The sequence below is a fragment of the Cyprinus carpio genome, chromosome B16, assembly GCF_018340385.1.
Source record: "Cyprinus carpio isolate SPL01 chromosome B16, ASM1834038v1, whole genome shotgun sequence".
Taxonomy (NCBI): domain Eukaryota; kingdom Metazoa; phylum Chordata; class Actinopteri; order Cypriniformes; family Cyprinidae; genus Cyprinus; species Cyprinus carpio.
Genome location: NC_056612.1, coordinates 17,343,745 through 17,371,522, shown reverse-complemented (window position 1 = coordinate 17,371,522; position 27,778 = coordinate 17,343,745). Strand labels below are relative to the sequence as shown.

Genomic DNA, 27,778 nt, shown 5'->3' with positions numbered 1-27,778 from the left:
TCAGAATATAAATAAAGAAACTGAGCTCTAAAAATGGAGTTTAGAGAAACTGAGAAGCCTCTGTTCTTGTTATCAAAGGATTGCTTTCTAACAAATCGAGACTGGAAAACAAATGAAAGCTAAAACAAAGAAACACTAGACGTGATGGAAAGATGGTATCTGATTTTACCTGTTAGTTAGTATAAGACAATAAATATATTTTAGCAACTAATAAAATACATGATCGTTCAAAAGTTTAGAGTCTGTAAGATTTTTAAATGTTTTTAAAAATAAGTCTAATGCTGATTAAGTTTGCATTCATTATAGTATAAACCGCAATATTGTGAAATATTATTACAATTTATATTTTATTTTCAAATGTAATCTATTTCTGTGATCACAAAGCTCAGCAGTTAATATTCTAGTCTTCAGTGTCACATGCAGATTTGGTGCTCGAGAAACATTTCTTATTACTATCAATGTCGAAAACAGTTGTGCTGCTAAATATGTTTGTGGAAACCATGATATTTTTCGTATGATTTGGTTCGGTTTTGCACTTGATGGCTAACATTTACACCCAGAAGCAAAACCAGCTGAGGAACTGCTGATCTCAATGATACAAAGTCAAATAACTGATGTTGTTGATGTGAACAGATCCTTTGTTTGTGTGCATGTGTGTGTGTGAAAGAGAAAAAGAGAGAGAGGGATGAAGGGGTATAAAGCTCATACAGGGTCAGTTCTTCCTCCCCCCCGATACCGTGGGAACGGATAGACAGTTCAAAGACACAAACAGACCACTGTATCTCTCGCTTCTCCCACTGCTCTGTTCCAAAACCTAGCTGCCTAAAGAGGGAGCATTTTGAGGCATCATAGACATGCTCCCAATGCTGTTCCAAAAGCTAGGATTCTTAAATATGTCTCCTATAAGAGCCCTTACTTGAGATAAATTCTAAAGGAGCATCTCATGCGTCAGAGCAGGTATAGTCCCAGAATTTTATGAAGAGACCAAACAAAAAATGAATACAAGTTAAGTGAATGGTGTGAGAAATGTTAAGCCTTTAAATAAACGTACAATTCATTTAAGAATATAAGAAGTTCGGTGTGATTAAAAATGCATTAATATACCTAGTATTTGTGTGTAGTGCATGTGTGTTTAGGTTTATTAGCATTAGCTTAGCGATATGCTAACTCCACTGAATCAAATACGTTGTTTTCGATGTTTTTTATTATATAAGCAACTATCTATTAGAACTGTAAACTACTCAATTCACTGCAACATGAAAAGCATCAAAACACTGACACAAACACAGCTTTGACTTCCAGTACGCAACAGAAAACTTCCTTTCACCATCAGAGTCAAGGCTGCCTCAGTTTCCTTTCCTGCTGCACCTGCTGCCCCCCTCTCTCTCCCACCACCTTTCACTTCTTTCTTCTCATCTTTCCATCTTTGTCTTGCCACTTTTGCTCACAGTGACCCTGACATGCCCTTTTCCCAGTGTCCACAGGAGCCCTACTGTTTCACTCCTGTCAGGTGACAAGTGGCCTTTTAGCTGCGACTCGGACCTCCTATCTCACCCTCTCTCTTGGTTTCTAAGGGAAAATATCATGGAAAGCAGCTCTTTTGAAACACAATTACGTAGACATACTACAACATTCACAATGCAAACCAAAACTACAATCCAGGTGCCAAAACCAACATTTACATATGATGTAAGAAATCTTGAAATACTAAAATTAGAAAATTAAATTAATGCTACTTAAGTGTATAACATGCCCTTTCAACTCTCATTTCATTGTTTTAAGAGAAAGCAATGATCATTATCATTGACCCAAAAAAATCATTGTTCCCTAAAGTTTCCCACATTTGTCACTAGAAGCTGAGACTGCACTTTGTTCAATAAAGCACCAACAAGCATTATACAGCAATAAGCTAAGAAAAGTAGTTGGTAATTCAGAGGCAGCGGCCACAAAATGTAACAATTTCAGTCTAATATAAAAGGCACCATCAGAGCACCCCTGGGCCAGTGGCCAGCGCTACAGCCAGGCTTGAGAGCAATATAATGGCATCTCTGGACATTAATCACCTTGAAAGCCACAAGCAGCAAAAATTGACAATCTGGCAACCCACTGCATGTCTTTGTTAAATACCACATAACTCAGGGCCTACAAACACCTCTGTCCTGGCAATGAGGGCAGAAACTGAGAGAAACAGAATAAGAACCAAATGGGAGGGAAGGTGAAAAAGAACGAGTGAAAAGGGTGAATGATGGAATAAGAGATGGAGAGATGATGAATGTTTAAACTAGACTATATTTTAGGGACAGAGCGGGGGGTGATGCATGTGCCTGTCAGTGTGACAACTAAATCGAACTATGAAATGTCATCATCACTATTCAAGAGAGCCTGGGAAAAATGTACCTATTTAAAGTTTCCCTGACATTTAAAGTAAAAAATAAAAAATAAATGATAGTGACATCAACTCGAGTATGGCACAATACTCTAATGGGAATGCTAGTGATGTTGCATGTGGTCGGTAAGGAAGCAAGTGTTTCTACTGCGAAAAGCAGCAGGGAATGAAAAACACAACGACACACCACAGAGGAAACAGGCAGAAGGCTTTTGCAAATTCAGGTGAAGCTTTTCTGTCAGCAAGAAAAACTGCCTCCCCAAGTCATTAATTCAAGCAACCAGTAATTTCCTTCTGGACAACAACACTTCCTCTGCAGGAAAGTACAAAAAGGGAAAAAAAGGGGGAAAAAACATTCATGTAGTTGGAAGTGACAATGTAAGTCTTTTACTCAAAACTCTGTCCACATGACCCCAAAATGGTTCAGTGCAAGTTTGAAAGGGGAAAAATGATGGAAACCAGTACAGTAGACATTAGGGCTGCACGATAAATCAAATATGATTGTCATGCGCATCTCATCAGTAACGCTGGTTCTTTGATTTGTAGTAAATCTCCATCACGTGCTTTCAGATGGAGCGGCATTTAATATACAGAGCCGTAGTCCGCTGACAAACTATGCAATATCGCGCTCATTATCTAATGCGATTCATCTGCGATTATGAACGTGATGTTGCATAGCTTGTCAGCGAACTACGGCTCTGTGTATTAAATGCCGCTCCATCTGAAAGTATGTGATGGAGATTTGCTACTAACCACAGAACCAGCGTTATTGATGGGATGCGAATGACAATCACATGCGATTTATCGTGAAACATCTGGTAAAACGACAAAAAAGCTTTGTGTCTGTCCATTTGTGGATTTTCCTAATAATCAACTTATCAGAGTGCATGCCATTGTTTTATTTACACCCCATAAGTTATGTCCGAGTTATGATTTAAAAGGCTCTTACGAACTATTTTTTTAAATAAGTCAAAAAGATAGATTCTTTCCTTAACCAGTTAAACGCCTCCCTGAGGACATTTCTAAAGGTTTCATTGGTCATGTCAATCATAGTACTGACCGCCTGCATAACTGAAACAAGCACTAACCTCTACGCAAAACTTAACCTTGGTTTAGCATTGGTAGCACATCCTGATATATAGCACTACTGGTTGTCACAGATTGGATGATTGGATTCATTCATGATATTTATGAAGTTTGAGTTGAATCCATGAAGTGGGAACACTTTTTGGCACTAACTAAATGATTGAGTTGAAATTGGCTGCTGGGCAGGGATTGTGCTTAACCGGTTTGGGGAGTAAAATAAAAATAAAATCACGCACACAAAACAGCTTCACGCTTGCCTGTGAGTTAGTAGTTTGAACCAGACTCACTCTGTCAGTAAATCATTTAGATCCGATGATGAGTCCAAATTGCCTCCCTCACTGAAACGAGTGTCATTTTTCTGTCGTCCAATTTGAAATGAACTAGGAAACATTATTGCGATGTATCCTTCAGGATTTCGAGACTTACATCAGTCTATTTACTGACTGTTGTTTACATGACAATATGTTATTTAAGATACATATTCACAAAAAAAAGTTTTTTGTATAAATTAATAAGAGTTTTCTTACAAAAAAATATTTATTAGGGGTAAACATATGAGACAAACTGGAATGTAAAACTAAATAATGTCCCTTTCTGTGACATATACACACAGTAAAATTTACTTCAGAGACAAATAAAAAAATAAATATATATTACAATATACTGCGTAGCCTGACTGACAGAAGCTGAACTAGACTGTACACATCTGGCTTTGATCAGTAAAGATATGAAATCAAAAAACACACAGGAGTGGCACTCACAGAGGGACGAACGGAGAAACAGTGATATTTAAATTTCGACTTACTCATCTTCAAAATGATGAATTCAATTGTTGTGCTTTGCAGAACAGAAAGGTCCCAAAGCTAAAGCCCAACAGCAACAAAGAGAAGTATGATAATGTGAATTGGGATTTGTTGCTAAATCATCAGACGAGTTTCTGTTTTTGCGTGTATTAGCCTCTGAGAAAAAAATAACTGAGGAGTGTTTCAGCCGAGAGAGAATGTAAAATCATAAACTCTTATCCTAGTGTGTCAGAGAAACATGTTTAAGCCATTCCACACAAAGAGCAATGGTTCCTTTCTCATACTATCTGTGCTGTCTACAACATCCATACAGGTAACCCTGGATTAGGAACCCATCGTTGGACACTTTTATACAAGGTCAGACACGTCAGCACTTCCCGTTTCCACTCTGGTATCCATGTCTGTGAATATGGACAAACACAATGAACTCTGAAAGGGTTAATCTAGAACACATCTTCTGCACCAGACTTCAAAACATTACATACTGTTGGACAGAGTCTTGCAACAAGACACAAAAATGTCTAGTGGTAATGTTCTGCAATTCAGCCAACGTATAAAAAAAAGCAGTGGGAGCTCTCTTTATAAGACTGCAGGATGCAGGAGAACGCTGCGTGCTACTTGGCTGCAAAATATGAATGATCTGATGGCAAACTTTCCCACTTTTGTGGGAAATCAGGTTAATCTTCAACGGATTTGCAAGTATACAAAAGAACAACCCATATCGTTCTCTTTCACGCTCTAAACATTTGAACTCAAGGCTTTAGATTCAGAATCCCCTCCTTTTCTCTACCTATGGTCTGGAGGCTTTTATCCCTTTCTGCTATCGACAAAAGCAAAAAAATATACAGTGGCACCAAAACATCACACCTACAAATGTAGGAATTTATTTATGTTATATACTGTATAAAATGATTAATTCAAGTGGATTTTCTTTTTTTTTAAAGAGCTGTTCTCTGAAATAACTTGAGTTTCTGACTCATTTTTTAAATTACTTTCAAACAACTGGCCTGAATGTGATTTTTTTTGAGTATGTATATGTATTGTATTATCAGTGTATATATTTGTTTATTTATTGTATCTTCGATATACACATTTCTGGTTCGGGTGCTGATTTATACATGAGTCTTACAGATGGACCTGTGAGGATACATAAGCCCAAAAAAGTTTTGAAAATACTGAACTAAGTACAATAACATTTATACACTAAATACGATATAAGTGTCCATTTTTTGAGGCACTGTTCTAGGACAAAAAGATCCTGCTGTACTGCATCTAGAATAGATGTGGGTTAAATTAGCTGCTTTGCTCTGCAGAATGTGGTGCTTATTGACCAGAGAGCTCTGAGGGATTTCACCGTCCTGCTGCTGGATCTTAGATTAGCTCAGGTATTTTTCTCCCTCTCTGACGACAGCTGAGTAGATTTACAATGAAAATCCTTCACTGAAAACAGCTGCTTAAAGAAAAAAATGGTTCTAGTTCATAAAGGATATTCCAGGATTAGCTATCTCTCCAATCCGCACACTGACTTCAGCAAAACGACCTTTCACCCAGAAAACAAATAATTCGCGCACAAGGACCCAACCGCTTCTCAAATTATTTTTCTAAATCGAATCAACTTTAAATTGAGCACTTGGCAGCAAAGGAGCATTGTTGAAATATGGGTCAGAGAGCTTTAGGAACGTGGATCGTTGGATAGAATAAGCACAGCGCGGTCAGCTTCTCACAGCTTTGCCGTTTTCTTCGATTGCGAAACATGTGTGATGGTAGTCATCCAATAAACTCCAAAATGAGAAAGCAATGAACAAATGCCACCAAAAATCCACTAAAACAGATCAATACAGAGAGATAGAGAGAGAGAGAGAGAGAGAGAGAAGAAGAGGGAGCGATTCAGCTCCTTTCGTGTAACACTAATGCATTTCAATTTTCCCTCAAAAGAAAAGATCATTTCTTACAGGCCGTAATCTCTTCATTAGGTCAGTTATGATTGGCCTCTTCAAACAAACAACTGCCATTCAGAGAAGTAGGAATCTTAAAGAGTCCGATTACATCCTTTCCAAAGCATTGCAGTAGGGCTTGTGAGGGGCTCTTTTATGAGGTGGGCTGTGTAAACATGAACTGAATGAATGGAGGCACTCACTGGCTGCAAGGTCTGAGTGAGTGATGCCCGAGATGAGAAGTTTTGCTTCTCTCCATCTGTAGCATCGGAAGAAAAACACATTTTCGTGCCAAAAGATTTGTACACATACACACATGCCTATGAAAGCAGCATGATGGAGCTAAATTAGTTGTGTTTAGCTAAATGTGCTATGCACACACACAAGACGCTGACAACCTTGCTTAATCTTTTAAATCCAGTCCTGGAACAGAACGTCCTGAAATTTCAGTAAATGGAGAGATTTGATCGCATTTGTGAAACGATTATGCTTAGATATTTCTTTTCAATTATATATAGGAAACATTGCCTGTTTTAAAAACTTTTAAGTTAGCTGGGCTTAGAATGCTAAAAGAGCAATAGTCACCAGGCAGGTGGATGATCAATGGCACAGTAAACAACACTCAAACACACTCCAAACAAACAACTTCCTTTTCTGTTTATATGATATAATGGTTAGTCTCAAACTAACAAGAACTTTCTCAAACTGGCAAGCTCCAACAGTTTCTTTCCAGTTTGCCAAATGCTTAACTAATGTAAAAATAAACCAAACTGTTGGTGGTTACTTTAAATGCAAGTCAAACAATCTTTTCCAGTTTAGCAGATTTAGAACAATGGCATAGATTATGGGCAATACATTATTGTTTTTTTTTTTTTTCACTGCATATGCTTTCAGGTTTTGGTTTCAACTCTTATTCCAATTTAAATGAAATTTACAACAACAAAAAAAATCAATTTAGTAAATTTAAATGTAAAAACATTGAATTGCTTTGTGGCATATTTATACATTTCTATTTATGTACAACAGATTATTTTCTGAGGTACAATTAACTGAAATATTCAGATAAACCAATTCCAGCTTCAAGTTGACAGTTCCACCTCCAAACTCATAATTGTACAGTTCAAAACTTGTACAAAATCTAGATAAAATAAGTAAAAGTTTCAGTAATTTTGTTGGGTGTTTTTGTCATTTTTATTATTTAAACATGTCTATATATTTTTAGGTTATTTAGCTTGGGTTATTTTAGTACTTCTTTAAACTGAACAAAAAAAATGAGCAACCATAGCTGAATTATTATTATTATTATTTTGTTCAGTTAATGTTTATTTTATTTCAGATAATGATTTTTTGTAACTGTCTTAGTTTTAGTTTACAATACTAACCGTGGTTAGCAGAATAGTCAAATTATGACTGTCCAACCCTTTGAAATGCTAAACAGGTCAATATCTCACATACTTTTAATATATACAAATTTGAAAATATAATCAAAGTATGAATTGAATAACAAATGCAATAATGTTTGTAAATTACTAATTAATAAAAGTGATTATAAGTGAAGTGACGTGGCCAAGTATGGTGACCCATATCCGGAAGTTGCGCTCTGCATTTAACCCATCCAGGTGCACACACACAGTAGTGAACACACACACACACACCGTGAACACACACACCCGGAGCAGTGGGCAGCCAAAGCTGCGGCGCCCAGGGAGCAGTGGGGGGTTCGGTGCCTTGCTCAAGGGTCTCACCTCATGATATTGAGGGTGGAGAGATCGCTGGTTATCCACTCCCCCCACCTACAATCCCTGCCGGACCTGAGACTCAAACCAACGACCTTCGGGTTACAAGTCAGACTCTCTATCCATTAGGCCAAGACTCCCCCCAACAGTTTTATTCACAAATCAAGCACACATCTGAATCACCAAGTCTGACAAACAACGGTCTATCCAATATAAATCACCACTATCACCAAGTGAACTCGGTTAGTGACCAACCCACCAACCTTCACCTCGCTTTCACCTTCACCAGCATCATTTCAACTGCTCAGACAGTGACCATCTCTTACCATTCCCATTTATTTTCCACCTGCGTTCCAGGCATCGACTCAAACACATCTGCGAGCTGGTTTAAGGGCATGTCAAAAGTGTAATTCACTGGGTCTGAAGGTTTCATAATCTGGAAGAAGACCAGCTCTGTCCCATCCTCCCGTCCTTTAGTGGATATGCTTCAGCAGCTCTCTTTACCTGAGCTGACAGCGATGCTTGGTCAGTGTTATCTGACAGAAACATTCTCAGCTGATTCAGGCAGTGATTACTGAGTTAAAGGCTGACAGTTGTGGAACGCCCTGACGGACGGACAGGTTGGGAGAGATTTTCACCGTTTGCTAAACATGGCAGTCTGAGTCATCAGACACTGTGTCAGGGAGGAAAACAACAGAGAGCGGGAACGCCGGGCTTCATTAATGCAATTATCGTCAGGGCCGAAGGGATATTTGTGTATGTATCATTACTGTTGCAGGATTGCACGTATGCGTTTCATTACTGTCGAAAAGCTGTGTGTCGGACTGAGAGGTAATTAGGTAACCATGGTAACCAGGGTGCGTGGGGTCGAATCGTGTACGTTGTGCTGTGTGGACAGTTTTAGAGCAGGTGGACGGTCTGTCGTGATGGTGTGTGGTGGCTTGCTGGAAGTGTCTTATTGGCAAACCGCGAGTGTGTGTGTGTGGTGACAGTGGCTGCTCTGTTCCGCTGATGCTCGGTGGGAAGCCGGGAGCTCGTCGACAACAGCTTATCTGCCAAAACAGCTGGAGCCCTCGGCACCTCCTACAGAGAGGACACGCATGCGAACGTACGTGAGCATCGCCCACCTGAAGGATGACAGTCAGTCACTTAGTCTACAGATGGAGAAAGAGAAAGACAAACAGAACTCGCACGCAAGTAAACACGCACTCCCTTTTTGTCACAAAATCTACCCAAACCAGCTTTGAAACTATCACCACACCTAGTCTGACACCCATAACACACTGCAGAATAACAGGACTGCAAGTGTTCATTTATTTTATTAGTGCTGCTTGTAATGGCAGGTTCTGCGTGACACATCAGATTAAGTGGTTAGTTTGAAGAGAGCTAAGGTATTGGACTTTTGATTTTTCCTGGCAATGATTAATTGCGATTAATCGCATCCAAAATAAAAGTTGTTGTGTACATAATATATGTATGTGTCCTGTGTATATTTATTATGTACATATGTATATTTTTAAGAAAAATGTGTTGTTTATATATTAAATATATTTATATATAATATAAATTATATTATATTAATATAAATATACATGTAAATATTTTCAAAATATACTGTATGTTTTATACACACACACACACATATATATATATATATATATATATATATATATATATATATATATATATAACTGTTAAATATAAGTCAGCAAATCTCAGAATGCTTATACCTTATATTGTACCTTATATTGTTGTGATGCCTAAATTTACTTAATTTAAAATGGTTTATTCATATATGTGATTCATATATATACATTTAGAGATTTCCTGACTTACATTTAACAGTGTTAGTTAAGCTAGTTAAAGCACTAATAATTAGATAAGTTAGTGTTAGATGTTGCCAAAAGTAAACACAATTTAAAATCCGATACTGACTGATACAATAAATAAAACTTGGTAGCAGTATCTTGGCATTTCCATATAGCGATTTATTTATTTTTTGGTAACATCCCAATAATTCCATTAAAACATGGATGCAACATCATAACAATACCCTAGCAGCCACCCAGACCACTGTAGTATTGTGGCAGCATGTTTTGCTTGATCAAGTAGCACTTTTATTTTCTTCAAAAGATGGGCAAAATCTGGTTAAAATTACTGCTTTACGATCCAAATGACAGAGCTTTACTATGTATTGCACTTCACACACTCCGGGTGGAAAAGAGGTGTGACAGATGAAGTGCCACTGTTAAAAGAATATGAAAGAGATAAACAAACCCATCAGGTGAATATTACCGAACCCCCTGTGGCCAAAACACAGACCCCTAGACAGCTTAACCCACACTGAGTGTGAGTGAAAACGTGTGTGTTTGTGCGCTACTCTGCCTGCCATTGTAATGAAATTAGATGGAGAAGTCCATGTCTGATTTATGGCTGTGTCAGGTCTGAAAGCACCTCTTTTACATAAAGGAGAGGCACTTCCAAAGCACACAATTTATCATTCTCATCTCTCATCACACCATCCATCCTTATTCACGCCAAGGCTCATCTCCAGCCTTCCTCGGAAAACTCTCTCTCTTTTCACCCCTTGCAGTGAGGAGTTGTGCAAGAGGTGTTTAACCTTGCTGTTATTTACTGGACTGGCTTTGGAGGCGGGAAGGGACAGATTGTATCCAGAGGGGCTTAAATGTGGATGCACATCATGCTGGGGTACATGCATTGTATTATGCAGCTGCAACAAATCAGAGGATTATGGGCTGCATATAAGGTTATAATGAACAGGCTCTGCCTTGGGCGGACTAGCCTTTGTCGTGTGGATGCAAAAGATCTGTGTGTGCGTCTAACAGCAGGAAGTTGTATAAAAGATGTGTAGAGACTGAAGTTGGGACATTGTGTACAGCTGTGAGGCATCTTTGTTGCTGAAGAGCTATGGGGATGTGGGACAGAGAGCAGGCTAAAGACGTCAAACACAGGCACATCAGATGTGATTTCTGTGCCATCAAACACTAGTGTGGACCATTTCTAAACAAGTTTTCTAAAAACACCACACTTGTCAAAATTTAAGTCCCACCCAAACAATGTCCAACTGGACAAAAACGTACAACACAAGCTGTGTAGTTCGATTCCTTGAACGTATGAATCTTATGAGCCGTTCTGTGAATCAAAAACATACAGAGTGCAACCAAAGTAGTTTGATTATAGAACAACTGACTTACAAGTGGGTTATTTTTAGTGAATCATAAAGTGCAACCAGTGCATCTTAACTCCCAAAAAATACTTTTATGAAGTGGTTCTTTTTACCCAGTCAACAACAAAGCACAACCAGTACAGTCCGATTCACAAACAAAAGAATCTCATGAACCAGTTGTTTTTAGTTAAGCAAAAGCATTTAGTACAATTAGTATAGTTCAATTACAAAATTAATGGCATTTACAAACCAGTTCTTTTTAGTGACTCAAACACACACAGCTCAACCAGTACAATTTGATTAAATTCTGTATAATCAGTGTAGTTTGTTTACAGAATGAAAGAATCTTATGAGCCATTTCTTTTTAGTGAATCAAACACATACAGTTCAACCAGTGCAGTTTGATTCCCTAACCTAACAAATGATTCTTATGAACTGGTTCTTTTGTATAGTGTACAAATAAGGCTTGGTAATAAGTAGCTTGGCTATAAAAGTCCACCAGCAAGAACAGCAACACAAGGCAAAAAAAACAAAAAAACATTGGAATAAAATACCTTTTCATCCATAACACACACAGGCCTCAATTAAACAGCCTCAACAGCAGAAAGTAAATTAACACGCCCTCAGAATGTACGCAAATAAATTTTTTTGCTGATCTGTGACATTAACCTTGATGAGTGATTGAATGTGCGTCATAACGTGAGCTAATGTATGCTTAACAGATCTGAATATCTCACAAAAGCTCATTATTTTAGACAGTCACATTCTAGAAAACAAACACATACACACACGCGCACCCACTAGCACCACAGCTTTAGCATGTGTTATGAGCTTTCTCAAGAAAAACAACAAGCGTATGCAACATGTCAAAGCGTGTTTCTATGGCAGCTTGCAGAAAGTCTCGCAGGGTTCTCAGACAAAACAGCTCACAGAGAGCTTGTTTCACCAGTTATCTTTATTTAAATCACAGTAAACAAATAGCTGCACATGGTCAGGCATGCTAATGGCTTGATGCTTGACTAAATAGCAGCTGCAGGGTACTTTCTAGAAGAAGCTCTTACTTGGATGGCGTTGTTTATAGTGCCATGAGGTTTGGTTTAAGGTATAATTCAGGGATTACCAATGAACCCTTGCCCTCCATTTATCAAGAAACTTAACTACTAATGGTTGGGCACCATTTAAAGAAATTAGGACAAGTCTAGGTCAAGAAAACTGGTCCATGCAGCAGGTTTCAAGAGTGTCGGTAGAGGTGAAAGAGAGTTTAGACAAGGAGAGAGGGAAGGAGGGAGAAGGAAAACGAGGGCAAATGGTGGAGGCGTCTATCTAATCGAATGTGCTAATTAACCTTAGCGCTTCCCAGGGAGAACAGGTGGAGGAAGAGAGGAATGGATGGATGGATGCATCTAATGAATACTCCTACCCACCCAGTGATGCTTCCTGTGAGCGGCCCCCCTGAGGAGGTCTGTCGGGCTGGGCTGATGAGGACAATCGGTGGGTACACGTCCATGGAGATGTGGAGACAGAAGGACTGACGTGGATTCAGGACGATCAATGAGTCCGGTCTAAAAGCAGTCGCTAAGAAAAGCAACTGGTGCAAACGCGGTTGTCTGAGAAGAAAAATTTGTGGCACAGAGAATGAAATTAACGTCTTTTATCTTTGGAACACTGAATACAAGGAAAAAAAGGAAGGAGAGTGTCTTTGTTCCACCGCCAAACAGGTCACCATGAAACAGCACCTGCTCAAAGTGAAGGACACTTCAAGGAACGGAGGTGTATTAGTGTGTGTGGGGCTTAAATCAAACTCTGAGGTGAGGGGTCTTCATCATGAGTCCCTGTCCCTGCTGTCATGTCCCCTACTGTCCCTCTGAGAACTGTCCTAGTTTCTGATAGTTATCTGTCACAGTGTCAGAGCTCCACTTTTTCTGGCAACAAATTTTTCCTCGGCTATTGTTCAGCTGAATTAAAAAACATTATACACCCACCTGTTTGTAAAAGGGTAGTTCACAAAGAAATTAATATTCTGCCATCATTTACTCACCCTCATGTCATTCAAAGAGTTTTTCCACTCTTTGTTCCACAAAAGGAGGCAACAAATTGGTCTATACAATGAAATTCCAATGGGTCCAATCTTTATTTTTATTTTTTTAGAATATTGCAGTGTTCATTGTAATGATTTATCTGTGCACATCATCATTTGTTTAGAATCTTTTGCCCTTGTGATCTTTAAATAATAATAAAAAAAAAAAACATTACTGTCCTCTCGTAACAACATCTCTGCTCTGATGACATGTGCACCAACGTAAGTGTGGGGACAATAACCCCTCCCATCCAGCAACCTGTCCTGCACATGAGGTCAGAGCAACTAGCCAATGACAACGATCCAATCAAAAATTGATTGCAATTTCCATTTCAGGTTGACTTTAACTAATGAAACCACAAATGATTCTACTCATTAGCTTCCAGATTAGCATCAGTTGATCATATTCCTGCATGTCTGGGGCACACAAAGGTCCATTAACCCTGAGCACCTCACAGCGCAGAATAGACACCTGCAGATGGAACAACACAGCTGTTCAACTTCCCTGGGTAAATAGGAGCGAAAAAGAGAAATACTGCACAGTGTGGTCTGTTAAATGCTAAGTACTCAGCATGACACTAGCACTGGCAAGGTCATGGGCTTGATACCCAGGGAACGCACTGATAAGATGTATATTTTGAATGCACTTTAAGCATCTGCCAAATGCATAAATATAAATGGAATGCATTTTCTGTATAACTGAAGTGAAATGAAATTCTACTGACCAACAGTGCAAGCTTACTTTAGTTCAGTTTTAGCAAAGCTGCTTGTATATATATATATATATATATATATATATATAAACATAATATAAATGGCTTTTACCCAAGTGTTAACCAAGTTAATGTTAAGGCTTTAGTTGCATTAAATAAAATAGTGAATGCATTTTACAGTAAAGTGCAATATCGTTGCAGCACTATTTCCTTTAAAACATTCTTTGTGACATCATCAAACTGTTAAGTTCATCATCCAGCTGCTAAGTTCTGTTCTCGTCACCTCTTTTCCCAACCGGTCGTTCTCAAAGTAGACTGTTACCTCCGGCGAGACCCCCCTCTCTGTTTCAAGTCTGTCTCTCCTTCTGTTTCTCTCTCGGTTACCTGCAGCCTCTCTCTGGGTCCATCACCACACTGTCTCCATGGCAACTGCTGCCAGGGCTGAACGGACAGTTTTATGCGAGTCCAAACACAAGCGGGTACATGTGAGGGTATGGCCGGACACATGCAGAGCACAAAGACACTAAAGAGCTCTCCATAACAGAGATAGCCCCGTCTCCTCGCTCCCCTTTTCCTCTCTGCTTCCTCTCTGAACACTGCCAAAAGCGCCGAGATGGAGAGAGAACGAGCGAGAATGAAAGAGAGAGGGAGTCAAAGACAGAGCTGTCTCTGTGAGACTGAATGGGGTTGTAGGAGAGACTTCATGCTGCATATACCGCAGAATCAGAATGTTAATGTGGCCAGACGCTGAGGAAAGAACATCCTCTCTGTCTAAATGTCATCTCCTGTAACAAGGTAACATGGGTAAGCGCTGTGGATTCGGCCAGGTGATGGATATAGGCTTTTATTTATTTCCTTCTTCCCCATTGCTCGCTTTCACGCAATTATTCCTTCTTTTCCTCTTCAATCTCTCCATCCACCTTTCCATCTCTGCCAGCTCCCTCCCTTCCCTCTCTCTCTCTCTCTCTCTCTCTCTCTTCCTCTACAAGTCCGCTCCCCTCCGTGTGATCTATGGCTTCATTTCCAGCAGGTCTTTCTGCCAGAATAAGATTACAATCTGTGCAATTGAGCAGAAACTCAACGGATTTGGTCAAAAAAAAAAAAAAAAAAAAAAAAAAAAAAGGTAAGAAAGGAGCCGACGAGAAAATGTCTCCTGATTTTCTGATTTCAGGAGTTGCTGTTCAAAATGTGAAATCAACACAAACCGAGAAATTCAAAGGTTAATGGGTGTGTGTGTTTTGTATTTTTTGCATGATTCAAGTTTAAAACCTTAATTTATTAATTCAACAGCATTTATTAGAAATCTTCTGAAACAATGTAAAAGTCTTTACCGTCACTTTTGATCAATTTAATAAATCCTGACTGGATAAAATGTAATTTGAATGAATGAATAAATGAATGAAAATAAACTTTTTGAACAGTGTACAGGTACATATTTGAACAGTGTATAATTATCCAGAAATATATAATAACCCATAAATAGGCATTTCCACATGGTTAATTAATAAATAAACTCTTTCTTTTACTTGCATATACACACATATTTATACATCTAAATATACGGATGACTAAATTAATAAAGGGTTAATATATTAAATAACAATGTTGTAATTACGATTTATGAGTGATTTTCATCATCTTGTTTGAGAAACGATCTCTGTGTTTTTACATTCTTCTAGATTTCTCATGTGTATAAACAGAGCAATCCTGGTGTACAAACACATCTACTTTGGATAAAAGTGTCTGCTAAATATCTAAATGTAAAATATAAGTTCTTTGGTATAAACCATATAGCAAAATCTTACCCATTTCTACCACACTACATACCGTCATACCACCCAGCCCTAGAGATATTCAGACAAGGCAGGATGATAATGTAAGAGATAGGTATGTAGATGTTAAAAAGTTAGCGAATTTGCAGACAGACAGGTGGAGATATGGCAAGAGGCATCATTGGTATACGGAGCAGGTGTGTGTGCGGAGGAGTACGAGCACTCTGGCCTTTCAAATGGCTCGTTATCGTTCTTTGCAAAAGGGCAGAGACACAGATAAACGCAATATCATTAACGCAGAACACACACACAACACGCGCTACCTTTAGCTGTTACCACGGATACAGCTGTTCCGTCGGCATCTTGGCCCGATTACAAAAGCTCAAATTCTCACAAACGGTGGATATTTTCTAATCATTCGAAAACAGGCTGTGCTTAAAAGGTTTTAAATTAAAAGGAGACCATGTCAATATGTTCGATTTTGACCGCAAAGCCTTTAAACTACTTAAAACGCATGGAATTTGCATTCTGTTAAGTCACATGTCTAAACTGCCACACAGGAGGGATAAAGGTAAAGAAGTGTGCTTGTCCTCTCAGATGTGCTGGGTTATGCCAAGAACCACAGGGCCTTTAATGCAAGCTAACAGCCAGCGGATAGGTGGAAGTACAGAATGACTGCAGGACTCTGTCACACCAATTACATCCAGGCAGACATTTCTCACCTCCCTCAAGCAAAGGCCTGCAGCTGTGCACAACACAGCCTTGAGAAAAGACATTCACAGTACACACAAAAAAAACCATAGGGAAGTTCAGAGAAAGAGAAACTTTCTTTTTTTTTACCGAGTATGTGTGTGTGTGTACACCAGTGTCGAGAAAGTTACTTACTATATTAAAACAACTTTTATGCCACTCTAAAAGTTACTTAAAGTGCTCAAAATAAAGGGAGATATATCTTTCAGATCCAAGATAATTACATACTTAGATTATATACAAATCAATGCACTCTATACAACAGTATTCTGTTGTTAATAATATTAAAAGAGTGTCAGTAACAAAGAAATTAAAACGGCAATAAACCATTCAGACGTTTGTCATCAGTAAGTCTCTTAATTCATTTATTTGATCAAAAAATACAGTAAAACAAGAGAAATATGAAATATTACAACACATTTAAGTAACTGTTTTCTATTTGAATATATTTTAAAACGTAAATTTATTCCAGCAATGGCAAAGATAAATATTTAGCAACCATTTTTCAGTCTTTAGTATCCTTCAGAAATCATTATAATACTGATTTGGTGCTGATGCTAATTTTGGGGATTTTCTGATTCAAAAGAACAGCATTTACTTGAAATCGAATTTTTCTAATAATCTATTAGTTTTCCTTGCTGAATACAACTATTAATTTCTCTTAAAATAATACAATAACTGACCGCAAAGGTTTCAACGATAGTGTACATTAAATATTTTTTCACATTTATTAAATATTTATTTAGATGTACTACAAATATTACAGTAGATTAAAAATACATTTTTAATTGGAAAAAAATGCTGACATGACTCACTGAAATAAACTGATTTTTTTAATTAAATGATACCTTAATGCATCTTGAGATACAGGGGACATTATTTGGTGTGTTTACCTCACTGTCTCATATTTAATTGCACTAAATCGCCACTTGTTGGGGATGAATTAATGTGTTTTTTTTAATTGCACTAAATCGCCACTTGTTGGGGAAAAAATAGCTTGTTTCTGGAACAGCTACACCATTGTGAAATTCCTGACTACAGGCTAATGTAGTTAAGTAGTGTCACTACTTCCTGTTAACCCAGCACTGGTATAGTGTGGTCAGTTTTTTGCTTATTCTGGACAGAAATTTACCATTTAGCCAGAAAGAGATTGTCTGAATGAAATATAAAGGGACCATTCACAGTTCATTATGGCTGTATATGTTGTTAAGGGGCAGGTAACTCTGAAATCCATGACACTAGTATAACAGACTGAAAAACTTATTCAAATAATGTCAGTTTGTAAACAGCTATACAGAAAACACAGTAAAAAAAAATTCAGTCTACCATCCAAAGTAATAAACAATAATTTTTCACAGACACAACAGCAGAATATCCAGTTCTGCTAGTGGATATTGAGTTCTTTTGCTACTTAGTGCCTCAAATTTAAAAAAGGCAATCTAATATGTGATTTTTTTTTTTTTTTTTTTTTTTTTGCATCAGTCAGTTCTGCACAAATATGATCGTGACAGAGAAAACTTTACACTCCAGATTGCATGACACCACAAGCTAATGATCATCTCTAGACATCTCAGGTATGCAGAACAAACAACAATCTGAGGACCCACTGAGATTAAACTTCATCCACGATCAGTGATACACAGCAACAAATCTCACAAACTATGATCCAGAACTCTGATCATCTGAGATTATGTGGTGAGGAATGAGAACAGTAATCTTCAGAGATCAGAGGCTTCTGCCAGCATCTGGGAATGTTTGCTATCTGTTACTGCTTGTCTAACATAAGGAGAAGAAAAATAAAGATTTTCCTCTCAGTGATGACAAACTAATGAATTGTTTGAATCAAGTAACTTCATCACCAGCGTCTTTACAATAAGCCAGCAAAACAGCACTGGCTATGTTCACACAGCAGCAGAATACACTTGTCAGTTCTGTTTAGGCTGCTATTTATTTATTCTTTTTTTTTTTTTTTTTTTTAGTTTTAATGCTATATCAGCAACAATGGCTATATTCATGGCAGTATCATTTCAATACATCATTTACAATAATACAACATTTCCTTAAGAAGCAATCACTATACAAAAACATACAATTAACAACAATAGTATTGGTAAAAATCATATTGAATTTTTCTATTTAATGAATTATAAAAATTCTAAAATTCTTCCTTGAGAGACCTTTTTAAAAATGTCTTTTCTGAGTAAAAACGTTGTCTAATATCATTTAAAATTGGCACCAATAGCCTAGTGGTCACTGTCGACATATAACACCATTGCGTAGCAGATGTCCCGAGTTCGAATTTTAATTACCGCTATTATAATTTAAATTCATGAACTCTTTGATGATAGTACATAATAGTATAAGGTGTGAAACAATTGCAGAGTTACACCTGTTAGTAGATACGGTTGTCGACCTCAGACGCTGACTGTGTGAATGAGCCAACAAAATGACAAATTATGATTTCACATCTGCATCTTCTCTGGAAAGCGTACAGATGACTACTTACTCCAACCGGGGCCCAAAAATCTCATTACAGAAGGAGCTGCGGTGTACTTTGGAAATCCTTCAGACATCTGTTGAAACATCCCGCAGACCTTCGCTAAGATCTTCATCTTAGTGGCCTTCTTCAGAGTAAAAGCGTGGTGATGAAAAGCACAAAAATGAAACACCTTCACAAAACATCTTCACAGCTGTTTGAGCCATTTGCTGAAGTGCGCAGATGATGGGAGATAATTAGTATTTACTGTGAATAAGTGAGGATGCCATTAGCAGGTCTTTGTCTATGAGACCTTGTCAGTGAATGCCGCAAGCTCCAACGTGTGTGACTCAACCTTGAGCCACGTGGAAAAGCGGAATCACCGATATGGCGGAGAGAATAGAGAGTGACTTGCTCTTCTCTCAGATGACAAGACTGATTTAAATATCAAAACAGAATGTAAAATGGTAATTAAAACCCAATTACTCCATACGCGGTTGAAAAGTCAATTAGAGACTTCAGAGGCTCGTAGAAGACAGATGCCAAGGTGAGGATCGAGGGGAGATGGTGCCGGGCCCTCCGGCAAACCTGACAAGTAAGAACACACCTGGGAAAGCTACAGAACCACCTAAACATCATCCACAGCATGAGAGCCGGCAAGAAAAGACTTCATGTGCCATCCCGACACTTTCTCGAGCGGCCCGCGTCTGGGATGGGAAGAAAAAGAGGCTGCCAACTCCATCATGACCCATCTATAAATGATGAGCAATTTGCATTAAGAGACATTCAATTAAGACCAAAGAGAGAGAAAGGGAGGTGCGGAGAGACAGAGGTAGTTTATAACAGAGTGTGAGAGAGAATTACAAAGCACAGAAGTTAAGTGGGCTCCATCCAGCATTCCAGTGATGCCCCTTCTCATTGATCCTTCATTAGTTATTTATGTGGCGGTAATGAGGGCTGAATATGAGGGGAGAGAGAGTGTGGGTGGTGGTGCCAGGCCAGGTTTTTGATCACTTGTACTAAGTTCCAAAAGAGACGGCTGGTGTTAAACAGAGATAGAACAGCACTGACAGCCCCTCGCTCGTTTTGGACTAGCTTAACTAACATAAAGCAAAAGTTGGTTTAGCGACTCATGCAGAAGAATCCAGCCTGTTAAATGCACAGGGAGATGTGAGAAAGTTCAGATTTGCTTCCCACTGGACTGCCCAAGTGCTCTTACAGTACTTAACCTTGCCTGTTAAATATTCAGCAGCTCATATGAATATTCATTGTTTTCAAAAGCAATATCAAGATAAAAAAAAAAAATGCTAATTGATTTATGGTGTGGTCACATTTCTGGCAAAATTTGGCAGGTCAGAAAGGTCCACTGTCAATAGTGTAGTGATGTATGAAGCACAGATCATACTGTTTGTTGGTCATGGGGGCAAATTTGAATTACCAACTGAACCCAATGCAAAATCTGTGTCATGAAATTTGCCAAGAAATCCCAGATCACATGGATTTCAAATGAATGGATTTATGCTGCAAAACTTGAACAATGGTTAATCCGATCACACTTTTACACTGATAGGATGTTTAGCATTCAAAATGAACTGTGACTGGTCTTTGCTGGCTTATATTAATTTATTGATTGTATATTACAATAAGTTTCTGTATCTAGGTATACTTGGGTTCAAAAGTTTTAATACAAAAATGTTAAAACACATACAATATAATATAAATATAAATGTAATAGTTTTTATATCTTTTTTTTTATATATTCAAGTCCTGATCATTCTCATGTTATTCTCAGAGAAGCTGGTGGGAGAAAAAAATGAGATCATCTTTGAACCTGTATTCACCATGTGTGCAAACTGGCTCAATCTGTTGGTTAACCTTTGTTCCAGGGCTCAGACTTAAAAGTGATTGTTTTAAGAGCTTTTGGAGGTGACAATGGCAAGCTGAAGTGCCATATTCACGCTATGCCTTGATAATTTCATTTCCATGTCAGGCCCCAGCCGCTAAAAACATTAATGCCAAAAATAGCCCTACCAAGACTGTCCCATCATCACTGTGATTTTTCAGAAAACTCCAGGGACAAAAAGAAAACACAATCACACACTAGCTTTTGTTTACCCTCTGCATTTTTCCCAAGATCTAAGGCACTCTAGGGTTGTGGGAACACATGTGCTGCTATCTTTAAGTAGCCCAAACAGCTGACAGTTTACTGACATTAGCAGCCATTTACACAGCAAGGCGATGAAAGCTGTGAGAGACAGAACCACAGATTTAGACGTTTACACCTTAATATCCCCCTCACCTCCTCTGAGAAAGAGCTTCTGATGCTGCTGAAGCTTGGCCCAAACAACCCAACAAATTCTGAATGTTATATTGCTGGGAGATTGTTTTTTTTTTTAAACATCTGGCATTGTTTTTGATTATTGGCTCACAATAGGATTGCACTGGAGTCATGGACAGATTCTGTCCAGTCTCAACAAATATGTAAATGCTAATGCGTTTTTGCTAAGTAGTGAACATTAGCTAGCTGCCACTGAGACTGAATAGGTTGTAGGTTTTTAGTTATGGCCTATTTTTAACATGTTGTTTGTGAGTTTTTAGCTCTTTTCCTTTTATTCTGTTTTTGTAATTTAAAAAACAATTACTTCGGTTTGGTCACCTGATTTATTGAACAATATCTAATGAATTATTCCACTGGATCACACCAGGAATATATCTTTTCTCTCCCCAAATCCTCAGTCACGTCTGTCTACTGGTCTGTTTTCTTACAGAGGCACTTTAAAACTTTATTTTCCCCTCTTTTCTTCACTTCTGATTCCTATTAGCATCCTTTAATGTGGCAATGTTTCTAAAGCAGGAGAACAACCGAAAGATAGAAAGCTTTTTGAATTATCTGTTAGTATTTTAAAAACGCTGCTTCCTATTTTCTTCAGGTACGACTGATTGTATCTTTATCCGACCACACTGTAGACGCATCGAAATGCAAGCCAAAGAATATTTAAATAGTATCCGATATGAAGCGCATATCAATGCCAGGTAGAGTGAGGAGTGAGAGCGATGCAGACTTATCGAACCTGGCATGCTGATTGGCTTCAGTGTCAACAGAAGACACACTTGCACTCTCTTTCTCTGTACACACAGAACAAACGCAACACAACCATGACCTCCTCTGGCATTTCCAGCTCCTCTGAGGGTTTATGTGCGTGTTTGAGAAGAATAAAAGCCTACAGGTCAAACTGCTGTCTGACAAAATCATAAACTCAGCAGCCGAGCTCCCCTAAAGCACTGCCTTTAAAACACCATAAACCCTGTCATTAAACCGCCATCGAAATAGCGCCAAGCAAAGTTCACCGTACAATGTTTCAAAGTCCGGTTTTGTTCGGCACACAAAAACAGTGCTTGTTTTGCTGCCAATTACTGTAGATACAGATATTCAAATTTAGGCAGATACAGATAAACCGATAATTATTTTTATTATTAATAACTGATAAACGGCCGATTAAAATTGTATAGAATTTTGTTTCAATAAATTAAAAAATAAAGACAAAAAAAGAAAAAAATCAATCATTTCAAATGCTAAAAATTTATTTAGGCATCAAAACCATTTGCATACTGTAATGTGCAGTAAAGATATATTTTTTAAGAATTTCTAAAGATTATATTTAACAGTGTTATTAAATTATTACCAAGCAAACATTACATGGCAGTAAATTTATCTACATATAAAAATAGTGTAAAAAATATTAAAGACAATATTAAATTAAATATAAAATATCGGCCTATACCAATGAAATCAAATAAATTCCAATATCAGCTCATAACCAATATGGTACCAATAAACTGTGCAGCTGAGAGCTTTCTGACCCTGCATAGACAGCAACACAACTACCTCATTCAAGGCCCAGAAAGTTAGTAAGGACATTGTTAAAATAGTCGATGTGACATCAGTGGTTCAACCGTAATTTTATGAAGCTATATTTCCGTACACAATGAAAAAAAAAAAAAAGACTTTATTCAACAATTTCATCTCTTATGCTTGCATAAAACATAAGACTGACGTTGCATTTATGCTGTGAAACAGTTCTAATGCTATGCTGTTAATCTGTGATGGCGAGTCAGTCTCACCCCGTCGTTCACTTTCATTTCTCTCTGACGGATGTGTGAACGTCACTTGCTCACCACTAAATGGAAGTAATTGATTACCGTGCTCTGTCTGTCTGCCGGCTGCTCCTCAGAGTCAAGGGCAGATGGACAGTAGACACAGTGCTGTGGGAAGAAGGGAGAAGAGGGGCGTCCGCCTGCACACGTGGCCTTGCAGGAAACACAATGTGCTCAGTGCCCAGAGCAGGAGCCTCAGGGCAGGTGAGATCACCACTGCTCTTTCACAGACTCCAGTATTGTGCAATTGCCGCCGCAGGCAATTTTTCCCCCATTACCGTACAGCAAAAGTGCTTTACATCAACAACTCTGCAGCGCCTCAGGTCCGCACTGTACATCTACTCAAACAGATCTGAGGCCAACAACAGCAGACTACTTAGTGGCTATGAAACGCTGACCGAAATCTTTTGCTAAGGCTTATGAATTTTTCAGAAGTTTGTGGTACCAAAATACTGAAGTTATTTCTGCCGCCTGCACGCTATGCAACTCTTTTACGAAAGACCAAGCCACATATGTTGTAAAATGCTGACAAGATCACATATTTCATCATTTCTTTGGTCCTATATCTTAATTAATTAAAAAATATATACATATAAAATTCATACATTCAGTAAATCTCTTATATGGTGAGCACACTCTTTTTTTTCTCTCTTTTTTTTTTTGAGGAGACAAACTCAAAAATGTCAGGGTGATGTAATTGTCCTTATATTATAATAAAGAAAAAATAAAAAACTTGAAAACCTTAAGTAGATTATTATTACTTTTTAGTGTTACTTCTTAGAAAAAAAATAGTTTAATAAAACTGCTAACAAAACTTTTACTCCAGTTTTCAGTGTCACATGAAATCAGCGATCATTCTAATATGCTAATATTACTTATTGTTACTAAAGAAATTATTATTATTATTATCAGTGTTGAAAACAGTTAGGCTAATATTTTTAACCTTGCGCTGCCTAAAATCTTTGTGGAAACAGTGATACATTTTTTTCAGGACTGTTTGATGAAAAATAAGTTCAAAAGAACAGCATTTTTTTGAAATAGAAATCTTTTGTAAAATGATAAATGTCTTTTCTGTCACTTTTTATTCACCTTGTTGAATAAAAAAAAAAAAGTGTTAAATTCTTAAAAAAAAAAAAAATCTTTTGAAAGACAGTAGTGTACTGTACATTTCTAAGAACTCTTTTTATAAAAAAAACCTTCCTTTGTAAAATTGCGGACCCTCTTACATTTCATTAACCAAAAAATGGCTTGCCAAGTGAAAAGCCAATTCAGACCTAAGAGGCTTCAAGCATTCAGCAAAAGTCTTTAACTATTCCCAAGAAGTTACATCGACTTTTAAAGACCTTCACAAACAAAACTTTATTTACTGAGAGCTTACAGAAGAACGTACAGGTTTCTCAGCCTCACTAAAATACTAAATAAATAAACTCACAAAGGAGGTGATGTTCTCTACTCCTGGCAATGAGTGCCAAACTCCACATTAAAACCTCCCGCACCACTGTCTGACAGGGCAATTAGAGTGCCATGGAACCGGTGCTCTCCACTCCAGAGAAAAAAAAAAAAAAAAACACAGTCTCCATGGTAACACAGATGGTGGTCCACAGTTTTGAGCTTTTCAATTTGAGACACTTTAGTCAAAAGCATCAAGCTTCAGAAGAAACCTCTGTACTTAAAAGCGAGAAATATCTCTCAAGCCTCAAACATCTGTCCTAAGGCCATCATTACACTGTCCATGAGCCAGTGTAGATCGAAACAGGTAATAAATGCTCTGGGATTGTGGGTAATAGAGGCCACAAGCTTCACTTACTCGAAACGCAGGTTTCGGAAATAATTGCGAAGAGATCATCTTATATTTGTGGGTGGAAAACAGCTTGAAAAGCAACTGTTCTATGGCAGAAACTCTCGACGAATCAGATCTGAATCAAACGGGAGATAAATAATGAATGAAAGAATGGAGTAACACACTGACATCTGGCCTTAGCAATGAAGGATCCGAAGGAGCGTAGTACAACTTTAGATGTTGCCCAAAAGGCACAGATGTAGGCGATCCGAAAAGAAAGAACCCTTTAGCAAAATGTTAAACCCTCCAGATAAAGAGATTTCTTCCCGTTTCTCCATTCATCTTGATCTGTATCAGTCCGGCCACTCTGCCTTTGCTCTTTGGATCGGCCATCGAAGTCATCTATACCCAACAACAGATATCAAAGATAAACATATCCCATAACACAAGATGAAAAGCAAAGATATCCTACAACATTCCAAACGGAGGATTTGCTCACAAACATGCACATACAGTCGATATTATCGAACATGCTGCGGTCTTTGTGGCGGGAGATTTAGTGACATTAACTACCAGTGACAGGCCTCATCGTGAGGTCATTCATCACCGTTGTGTGTGCGGGTCGACTGGCAGGCGACCCATGATTGCAAAAAGACGCTCGATCACACTTTGGTGTAGCGATCACAGGAAAAATCAATTCACCTGTGTACATTTGTGTACGTGTGTCGACTATTGAAGCCATCATATCGCTTCTCCGTGTCCTTGAGGTACCAGATTCGCAGATGATTACAAATGGACAAGTATATTAGCTCTCGCGCACAAGCTGCAATTTCCGAAATACATTTCGGTCCCAAGTGGCTAATTTCCTGCAAACTTCGTAGCATTAGTCGCTTGGAATATGAGGAAGAGGAAAAGAAAGGATGCTTTGTTCTCCATCATACCGAAAAGCAATTAATACAGTAATCCTGTCCCAGAAGGCCTTGAGGGGAGGGCTGTATGTAAATGACCTGAAACAGGAAAGTGAGTGAGATGAAGTAAATTAGCTTCAGGCTGAGGGTAATAAATAAATATCCATGCTGATTAAAAACTCACTAACACGTCTCTCCAATGCAGGTCAGCTACATTCATTGGGAAGAGGGGGGAAAAGTGGAAGTCTAATTTCCTTTTCTCAAGGTGACCTTTCATGTCCAATAAAAAGATATATAACAATTTCTTCAGGCTTCAGACACCACACATACGCATTCATTAAGCCTTCAAATGTGCTGACAATGAAGAACGCAGCTTGAAATAAAGATTCATAACTAATGTTCTTCTTATTAAAAATTCTCTTCTGCTATAACTTGCTTGATTAAACCATCTATCTCCTGGACGTGTCCTTCTACCCTAACAGTGATGGGGAAGATACTTTGAAGTGTAGTTTGTTAAGGGACATAAGTTAAAGCACAAGCTAATGAAACACTGCCATTAAACAGCATTTGAACAGATTTATTTGCACTGAACTCCCCCTGAACGAAACAAGGAAACAGCACAATTTAACAATATATTTGAGTAAAACAGTGGCCAAGCAGCAGCACTGCTTAAACATTATTACTTTGTAAGATTATTTACCAAAAAAAAAATACATATTCATTTGTATTACTTAGGGATGCGACGATTATAGATTTTGTTGGTACGATTATTGTCTGAGAAATAATCACAGTTTAACGATAATAATAATAATGACGACAAACAAAAGTCCATCTCTCCAATTGGAATTAAAAAGGTGACCTCTGCTCTGTAAACATCTGTCAGTATTTCCCTTTTGAAAATAACTAATGAAAATAGACCACAAAAGTATTTAGTGTTTTCAGTTTGTACATTCTTCACATTTCTTTTGCACCCGAGGTAGAGAACTGGAAACATGGTGGAAAAAAAAATATCTTCTTGGTTTTGACTTATGAATAATACTGTAAAAGGCATAATAAATAACAATGTTAATGAAGTATTATTAATATAAGACTATTAACTTTATTTATCCCACAGGGGAAATTATTAATAATGAGGGGAATAAGCTGAACTATTATTGTAATCAACTGTCATCCATACATATTCATTTTAATAATTTTTATAATAATTCATATGATTTTACATTTGGCCCGAGAAAACCATGTCTATTATTTTGGTTTGTGAGATCGGAGATCGCGCTACATACACATACAAACATTCTGGAGGACACAGACTTGTTGTGAACCCTGCCATGTGACTTTAATTAATAAAATAGCTTAGATACTGAATTGCTACATTATATTCATCAGCAACGAGGGGTAAAATCACTGTTTAAGTAACTAAAAACACACGTTTGTAGAGAGACGTGCTGACGCAGGTTCACACACACACACACACACACACACACACTCTCTCTCTCGTTCACTCTCTCTCTCTCGATCTAATACTTAATTTAAGTAGCTAAATGTTATAATTAATTCATTCAAATAAACATGATCTTACCGCAATATTTCATCTCTGTCTGATCTGAAGCGGGCAGAATGCTGAGCTAACGAGCCATAGCTTTGTGTCAGTCTTGCCTTAACAACGTGCATTAAAATAGTTTAAAGTCATGTATTCGCTCTTTAGCAGCAGTTTTTACAGCAATATTTAAATGTCATTCTTGGTGTACCCAAAATAGTCCCACACTATTGACTTAAGTAATTTCTCTGGTGGAAATAAAGGATCACCGTTTGGTTCCTCTGTCAAAGTTAATCTAGTGTGTGTAGTAGCCTCAGTGTCTCTGATAAGCACAACATTTTAAGTTGGCGCACTGCTAGTACAACTTTGCTTTCATTTTGCGCAAGTTGCAACTGTTTCATTCCGTGCAACAGAAACACTCGGTGTAGTGGAGCCTTTACGATTAATTAACCGTACCGTTTTAAAGCGCGGTTAATCG

General features: G+C 37.9%; 1 protein-coding gene across 7 annotated transcripts in view; it reads right to left on the bottom strand.

Annotated features, from left to right (window-relative positions):
• Positions 1-27,778, bottom strand: part of sema6e (sema domain, transmembrane domain (TM), and cytoplasmic domain, (semaphorin) 6E) — a 141,968-nt gene that overhangs the window by 81,722 nt on the left and 32,468 nt on the right. For 2 of the 7 annotated variants that reach the window (XM_042741175.1, XM_042741176.1), the window contains one exon: positions 12,557-12,739. The exons of the other annotated variants lie outside the window; for them this stretch is intronic. The gene's annotated coding sequence lies outside the window, so the exon portion shown is untranslated. The remainder of the gene's footprint in view (positions 1-12,556; positions 12,740-27,778) is intronic. 7 annotated transcript variants of the gene reach the window in all.